The sequence below is a fragment of the Lissotriton vulgaris genome, chromosome 5, assembly GCF_964263255.1.
Source record: "Lissotriton vulgaris chromosome 5, aLisVul1.2, whole genome shotgun sequence".
NCBI classification, from domain to species: Eukaryota; Metazoa; Chordata; class Amphibia; order Caudata; family Salamandridae; genus Lissotriton; species Lissotriton vulgaris.
Genome location: NC_141693.1, coordinates 444790627 through 444799566, shown reverse-complemented (window position 1 = coordinate 444799566; position 8940 = coordinate 444790627). Strand labels below are relative to the sequence as shown.

The window sequence follows — 8940 nt, the reverse complement described above, 5'->3', positions numbered from 1 at the left end:
CAACCAGGGAAAGACCAATAGAGAGCAAACCAGGAAGAGAGGGAGCAGCGAACAAGAGCATGCCCTTCTGTCCCCAACCCGACAGCACCGGCCAACAGAGAGGCAATAGGACGCCACCACAGAAACCCCCAGAGGTGGACCAGGCCACGGGGTAGGAAGGTCCAGCATCAACCACCAGCGTAGACACCCCGGACAAGAGCCCAAAACCCCCAAACCCGGAGAAGGACCTGGGGCACAGGGATAGGCCAACAAGCCTGGACCGAGGCAACCACCCCGAAAGCAGGAGACACTGAGACCCAAATCCCAGCACCCCACCCAACAAAGGCAAGGGAGAGGTCAGAAGCACAAAGCCCCCACCAAATCGAGGCCAACAACAGGACCCTACCCAAGGAAAAGCAAGGGATGGACCAGACCAGGGCACAACACCAAGAGTTGGGAGAGGCAAAAAAAACCAAGGCCACCGAGACCAGGGGAACCCAAAGACCCAAGCAGGGCCAACAGGGATGAAGAAGCCACAAACATCTCCCATCAAGGGTGTCAGTCCCCACACCAGAAACCCAGGGTTTGACCCCAGGGAAGAAACAAAGGACCGGGGAAGACCTAGCCACCAGGCACTAAAGAAGAACCAGGAACAGGGAAGGGGGAAACACTTAACCAAACTAACAGCCGACCAACCGGCCAGGATTACAAAGGACTACACTAAGGAACCACCCCAGGTGAGACCCAAGAGCAGCAGCAGAAGGGCAAAAACAGGAGAGAAAAACAGGGCAACCCACAGGTCAACCCTGCAGATGCCCCCACAAACACCCAATAAGCCAGCAGACTGAACAACAGACAAGCCAGCAAGACACAGGGCCACCCACATGGTGCCCCCACGGTCCCATACCAAGAACCCCCCAACCATAGAGGGCACAGAGAAAGGTACAAGAACTAGCCACAGCCAGGCCACACAGGGAACTCAAAGAGACAGGAAGACAGGGAGAGAGCCGAGCAATCCATGCCTGAACACCAACGCCAAGGCCCAGCCCGCACCAGGTAGGCGCAGAGGAGAGGCCAGAGCAAAAGGGAAAGAAGGCTGGTCCGGTCCTCAGCAACACCAGGCACAGGATCACCGACCACCAAGGGGCCGAAAGACCCACACCCAAACAAGGCGCACAGCGACTATAGAAAGGAAATAAGATAAGGACACAGAAAAACATCCTAAGACGATCCCCAAGGGACCAAGGCCCCAAAAGCTGGAGCTGGACACAACCATGCAGAAAAGGCACCACCAATTATTCTGTAGAGGCAAAACAGGGGTCAAACAAAGGAACAGCGAGGCCAAACTAGGCATAGTCAAAGACAAGGCCCCACCACCAGACTGGAAGACTCGAGGCCACACCACAGTCGGGACTAGCCCCGAGAACCTAAGGCGCACAACACCCCCTAAGGACCGGAAAAGGCATAGGGCAGAAACCGGTTAAGATGAACAGCCTACTGTACCGGTATTCCCAGGTGGTTTCCCATCCAGGTACGAACCAGGCCCGGCCCTGCTCAACTTCCGAGATCAGACAAGATCAGGTGCTTTCAGGGTGGTTTGGCCGCAGGCTCTCAGAGCCACCAAAAAGATCCAGAAAGATTGGGAATCAGAGACACCACAGGCACAAAACCAGCCCCCAAACCAGAGTGCACGGCCGGAACAAAAAAAAATAGCCAGAAGGCATGCAGGAAAACCAAAGGGCCAAGCCCAAACTACAAGCCTCCAGGGGGAAAGTGATAGCCCAAACCAACACCACAGGCACCCCACAAATCGGGCCGACGGAAACCAGGCACACCAGGGATATCCTGAACAAATCCCCTGCAAACACCCTGCCCATGGGCCGAGGATGACAAAGCCAGGGCAGAGAAAAGACACTGCCTGGAAACAGGGAACAACAAGGCCGCCAGGCAGGAGCGAAAACCGGAAGAGTTGCAATACGGCACACATCCCAGGGCGGCAGACACCAGACCACACTAGGCGCCCCACCAGCTAGGCAGAAGCAACAAGGGGAGAAACCAAGTAGCCGCAGAGCCAAAGGACAACCCTCAACTCCCAGCCCCCACCGGCAGTAAATGATCCAGCAACGGAGAGACAGAGGACCCCAAAAGTGACCAAAGCACTTGGAAAGGAAGAAAAGAGGGGAGAAGGACACTGCAGCATGGCACCCAACCCCCACCAGGCAGCCCAAGCACAGCTCTCATTCCTGTGCCGAGCAACAGCTAAACACCAACGCCGGCACACCAGGGGAACCACCACCGCAACCCCGAGCCAACAACCAACCACAGATAGCTGCAGGAGACCCTTGGGAGGCAGCAGAGGCACAGTGCACCCGCGAACCCCTACGCCAAGGGCCACTCCAGGCCAGAAAGAGGGCACAACACCACCACCCCCCGGCGAGAACGGAACCCAAGAAGTAGGGAGGCAGGGAACCCCAAGGGCCCGACACCGGACTCAAGAAATGCGACAGACCCACAAAGAAGCAAGGAAAAAACACCCGGGGAGGCAGAAGCTACACAACACCACCAATGCCAACCCAGGCACAGGCCATTAACGCAGTGCAGAGCAACAGGCAGAAGATATATTCACATGCAGCAGGGAGCCCGAGGACCCAACAGAGGGCAGAGTCAGAGCAGGAGAAAAACGACTCTGTGGCACATACCCCTGGGGCAGGCAGACACCACATCACACCGCCTGCCCCCACCAGCCAGCCCAGGAACCGACAACCAGCTCAGAGATTGGCAGAATGGCATCTGGAATCACCCCCTGAAAGAAAGAGAAACAACAAAGTCCCAAACATAGACCTAGCAACAGGCGGCCGTAGTCTCAAAATGTCAGAGTGCAGCCAACATCATCAGGCATTACCAGGTGGCCTCCCAGAGAAGGCAATACCAGGACCAAACTGGAGAGCAGACCAGAACACATGCAACAAGGGTGAGATGGCTGCAGGCAAAACCAGGACCATACAAAAAAACGGTATGCGGTTCACACCCCCAAGGCTGGCAGACACCATCACTCACTAACGGCCGCTACCAGCCAGCTCAGGCGCCCTCCAGCAGACTAGCGCCGGGCAAAAGTAAAAAGCCTGCAGCACCCGGCAGTCCAGTCAGCACAGAGCCGAGCAGAAACCAGGTCCGACCCTGCAGAACATCGAACAGATGAGAGCAGGGACCTCTAGGGTGGAAAGGTGTAATGCAGACCAGGAACTCCAGGGACACCACCAAGAATGGCCCGAGTCACCCCACAGCAGCAGCAGCTCGTCCTCCAGACTGGCCCAGCCACAGGAAGACGCGCCCTCCAACCCGGAACAGATTGGCAGGACCGGCGTCCCGGCCACAAAGGGCCGGCTGCCAAAACACGTGGCTCCCGGCAAGCCTGGCAGGCCAGAAGACCATGCAGCAGCAGCACGTCGAGGATAGCCCAGCAGCCCGACAGGATCCAGAGAAGACAGCAGCAAGAAGCAGCAGCAGGTAAGTCAAACCAGCAACCACGTCCCATTCTGTCGGAAAACAGAAAAAAAGAAAAGGGCGGAATGCTGGGTAGGTCCGGCTTATGTACTCCCAGTGGGAGGGGGTGGGGTTAGGCATCCCAGCATTCTCCTATTCTTTTTAGAATCAGGTTAGAATAAAACATTTGCAGCAATTAAGCTGATTGTTTTTTAGACTTTTAATTGTATAATGTGATTCATCTTTGACTTAATAGTAAAAGTTAAGTCACCATCACTAATTATTTCTCATTAATATTTTAACACTCAAAGCTCTGCTTGTTTTTTTGGTTGTTTTTTTTGCAGCAAGATTCTTACTGGCACTGAACCCAACATTACAGGCAGAAATCTGTGGTCAGAACCAGATCCATCATCTTATCTCAGGCCACGAAGGTGGACGCGTGGTCAGACAGGCTGTTTAAAATGATCCAGGATGATGTGTTTGGTTGCCAGACAACTGACAAAGTCATAACATAGGATCTTGAGCATTAGTCACTGTTAGATAAAAGCCGAATTGGGTAACTACCTACGCAGCCAGAAGTGGGCAAGGAGTCCTACAGTGATACAGTGTTGGAGATGGCCCTTTTTGCAGGGTTATCCCTAAACATTTTGCTTTTTCCTCCTATTTTTTCCTGAACTGCTGTTGTTGGTTTTAGGACTCTGGGCACTTTACCACTGCTTATCAGTGCTAAAGTGCATATCCTCGCTGTGTAAAATGGTATGGATTGGTTTTTCATGATTGGCCTATTTGATTTATGTGTCAGTCCCTAGTAAAGTGCCCTGCACGTGCCAGTGCCCATAAAGCAAATGCTGTTGGTGGGCTGCAGCACTGGATTGTGCCACCCATGTAAACAGACCATAAAGTGTAACTCTGGCCTTCCATTGCAGAGCTTGTGTGCAGTCTGGGACTCCCATGTCGACTTGGCAAGTGCACCCACTTGCCAGTCCCTAAACATTCTCTTTTCTACATGTTAGTCACCCCTAAGGTTGGCCCAAGATATCCCTGTGGGCAGGGTGCATTGTATGTGAAAGGTAGTTCCTCCTCACAGGTAGAAGCTGTGAGGAGGAACTACCACTTTGCTGTGTGCTTTGCTGTGTTGGCCTGCCCTGGCTGCTTCTGTGTTGGGCAGTGAAAGGACTGGACTGAACTTTCTGCAATCTACTTTTGTGAGTTTCTCCAAGGCTTTGAGGTACAGCTTGCCCCCTGTTCAAGAAGTCTCAGGAACAGCAAAGACTTTGATGCTCTTCTGCCCTCAGCACTGGGAACTGTATATTTTTTACTGCAACAGAAGAAAAGCAACTCGACTACGTCTACGATGCCGCTGCCAACTCCGTGTCCTGACGGCACCGCAGAGGGAACCACCGCAACGCGACCCTGGTCTCACTGGCAATGCCTGCTGATGCAGCCACCGAGTCGCTGCTAGCACCGCTGGCTGTGGGCACCGCACTCCGCACCGCCCCGCTTCATGGTGACACCTTGGTATCCCCGATGACGCCGCTCCACGCCAGAATTGACTCCGCTGCTTGCACCGTGGTTTGAGGGCACCATTCATACACTTACACGACGAACCGCCTACATCCTGCACCGCAACCTTGGTCTACCGACGCTGGTGCCATCGACTCCAGTTCGTCAGCCGTTGACAGCCCTGCAGCAACGACGACGCCGCTGCTTGCACCGTGACGAGCACCACCTTCATCTCCCATTGCGCTATCTGAAGCTGCCACCGAGCCGGTGCTCGCACAGCGACCTGAGGGCAGCGCACGCCTCACTGCAGCATCCTGACGCCTGCCCCGACAAGTCCTGCACCGACCTCAGGAACCAACGCCTGCGGACGCTGTGCTTTCGGAAGCTCAACGAGAGGTCGCCGACGCCCTGCATTTCTAAAAGGTACTGTTTACAGGTCTTTCCGACACCATACATGGCCCGCGACACTGCGGTCAGCCAGAACTGTTTGGATTTGTTTGCTCACAACGCCGTGATAGCCCAGGACGGAGCTATCGACATCAAGGAACTGTGTTTCAAGGTTATTTTGATAACTGAAGATTTTTAAGTACTGTATCGTTTAGGTCTTGTTTTAAGTATATAAAAAGATTGGATATTTTTCTAAACTGGTGTGGTGTCCTTTTTTAGTGCTTAAACTGTATTGCTATTGGTTATGTGCAAATGATTTACACACTGCCTCTAAGATAAGCCTGACTGCTCGTGCCAAGCTACCAAGGGGGTGAGCAGGGGTTATTTTTAGGAGTGTAACTACCTTATCCTAACTAGGAAGAAGGGTCCCTAGTTGGGCAAGGTGCAAGCCCTTGCCAACTAGAGACCCCCATTTCTAACACCGAGTAATACGTCTCAATGTTCTTTCCAAGTTTTGGAATTCTACACTGGGGACCAAGAAGGGATTGGTCCCTCCACCCTAAATGCATCCAAATTCAAGCTCGTTTTCACACAAGAGGAGCAAGGGCTTCCAAGGTACCTTAGGCACAAGGTGGTGGCCTCTTAAGGAGTACATTCTCCTTATTGTATCATAACAAGAGCAGAGAATCGTATTTTGATGTAAATATCCTCAAAGGGATTTTCATTACTCTCCATCCCACCTCATTTATGGTGACTTGCTGCAGGAGGTGGGGAAGATAAGTCAGCACCACACAACTTCTTGCATATCAGCATCTACAAACAAAGAAGACACTTAGTGCAGCAGCTGGTTGCAGGGCTCTCCCAAAGAAGCGGTCCAAACCCAGCAAGAAGAAGGTCACACTGGTTCTCACACTGAGACAGGAAGAAGCCTTTCAAATTACAAAAGATGAGATACATGATATTTGAAATATCTTCAGCGCCTGAAATTTCATAAATCTACATTTACTTTAATTATATACAAACAATTTCCTAAGAGCAGCCCCAATACCCTCCAAGCTTTTGCCTCTACCAAGGTTTTTACAAAGCTTAATGGGATACCTAGGACGTATTAAGATTATATTGGCGTAAGAAAATCCTTCAGACACAGTTTAAAAAGAGTTCCAACATGTGAGTCCACCCTTGTGCACCTCCTTTCATGTTGAAACGGCCCTATTCAATCAATCAATCATGGGCATTTGTATAGCGCGCTACTCACCCGGGAGGGTCTCAAGGCGCTGGGGGGGGGGGGAAGTTCCGTACTGCTCGAAGAGCCAAGTCTTGAGAAGCTTCCTGAAGGAGAGATGATCCTGGGTCAGCCGGAGGTGGATCGGGAGGGAGTTCCATGTCTTGGCTGCCAGGTAGGAGAAGGATCTTCCCCCGGCGGTGGCTTTGCGGATGCGTGGTATGGCGGCGAGGGCGAGGCTGGACGATTGTAGCTGGCGGGTGGGTGCGTAGAAGGTCAGGCGGTTGTTGAGGTACTTGGGGCCCAGGTCGTGGAGGGCCTTGTGTGTGTGGGTGAGGAGTCTGAACGTGATCCTCTTGCTGACGGGGAGCCAGTGAAGGCCTCTCAGGTGGCCGGAGATGTGGCTGGCGGGGGTTGTCCAGGATGAGTCGTGCGGAGGTGTTCTGGATGCGCTGGAGTCTTTTCTGAAGTTTGGCTGTGGTTCCGGCGTTAAGGGTGTTTCCGTAGTCCAGCCGGCTGGTGACGAGTGCCTGGGTGATCATCTTCCTGGTTTCGGTAGGGATCCGACGGAAGATCTTGCGGAGCATGCGCAGGGTGTTGAAGCATGATGAAGAGACGGCGTTGACTTGTCTGGTCATCGAGAGGGAGGAGCCCAGGATAAAGCCCAGGTTGCGTGCGTGGTCCATTGGTTTGGGAGTGGTGCCTAGGGCAGGGGGCCACCAGGAGTCGTCCCAGGCGGAGGGTGATGATCCCAGGATGAGGATTTCTGTCTTGTCTGAGTTCAGTTTCAGGCGGCTGTTCTTCATCCATTCCGCAACGTCTTTCATCCCTTCGTGTAGGCTGGTTCTGGCGGTGGCGGGGTCGTTGGTGAGGGAGAGGATCAGCTCGGTGTCGTTGGCATAGGAGATGATGTTGAGGTTGTGTTTGCGTGCAATGGCTGCGAGAGGGCTCATGTAGACGTTGAAGAGGGTTGGGCTGAGTAATGATGCTTGTGGTACGCCGCAGATGACTTCGGAGGTCTCGGATCTGAACGGGGGGAGGTGGACTCTCTGGGTTCTTCCGGCGAGGAATGAGATGATCCACTCCAGTGCCTTCTCTTGGATTCCGATGTTGTTGAGGCGCTGTACTAGGGTGCAGTGGCAGACAGTGTCAAAAGCTGCAGAGAGGTCCAGGAGGATGAGGGTCGCTGTTTCCCCGTTGTCGAGCAGGGATCTGATGTCGTCAGTGGCTACCATGAGGGCGGTCTCGGTGCTGTAGTTGGCTCGGAAACTGGACTGCGAGGGGTCGAGGGATCCGTTCGTCTCGAGGAAGGCGGCAAGCTGTCTGTTGATGGTCTTCTCGATGAATTTGGCAGGAAAAGGGAGGAGCGAGATGGGGCGGTAGTTCTTGAGGTCGGTGGGGTCCGCTGTTGGTTTCTTCAGGAGGGCGCTGAGCTCGGTATGCTTCCAGATCTCCGGGAAGGTGGCGGTGTTGAAGGAAGTGTTGATGATGTCCCGGAGTTGGGGTGGTATGATGGAGTCGGCCTTGTTGAAGACGTGGTGGGGGCAGGGGTCGGTTGGTGATCCGGAGTGGATGGTGTTCATCGTGCGGGTGGTGTCTTCGGTGCTGACCGGGGTCCAGGCGCAGATGGTGGTGGTGGGGGGCGTTGGTTCGGTGGTTGGGTCCTTGGTTGGTGCGCCGAAGCTGTTGTGTATGTCGGCGATCTTGCGGTGGAAGAATGAGGCGAGTGAGTTGCAGAGGTCTTGCGAGGGAGTGATGTCGTTGTTTCCGGCGCTGGGGTTGGAGAACTCTTTGACGATGCTGAAGAGTTCCTTTATGTTGTGGGCGTTGTTGTCCAGTCGTTCTTTGAATGCTGTCTTCTTGGTGGTGCGGATCAGCTGGTGGTGTTTGTGGGTGGCGTGCTTGAGGGCTGTCTTGTTGTCTGTGCTCTGGTCGTGGCGCCAGGCTTTCTCGAGGGTGCAGCAGTTCTTCTTGGAGATCTTGAGTTTGTCGGTGACCCAGGGGGCTTTCTTGCTGCCGAGTCTGCTGGGAGGGTTCTTCAGTGGTGCGAGGTCATCCGCGCAGTTGGTGAGCCACTGTGTGAGGTTGTTGGCTGCTTCGCTGGGGTCCGTTGTGCTGGCGGGAGGGTTCTGGCGGAGGGAGGTGGCAAGCTGCTCGGCGGAAATCTTGCTCCAGCTCCTGCGAGGAATCTGTTGCGGGTGGTGATGGGTCGTGGTTCTTCTGAAGCTGAAGTGGATGCAGCTGTGGCCAGTCCAATGGAGTCCGGTGGAGTGGCTGAAGGAGATGTGCTAGCTGGAGGAGAAGATGGGGTCAAGCATGTGGCCGGCGTGGTAGGTGGGGGCGTTGACCAGTTGCTTGAGTCCGAG

General features: G+C 54.1%; 1 pseudogene; it reads right to left on the bottom strand.

Moving 5' to 3' along the window:
* Window positions 1-1470: 1470 nt before the first annotated feature.
* Window positions 1471-1588, bottom strand: LOC147711058 (5S ribosomal RNA; annotated as a pseudogene).
* Between the last annotated feature and the right edge of the window lie 7352 nt (window positions 1589-8940).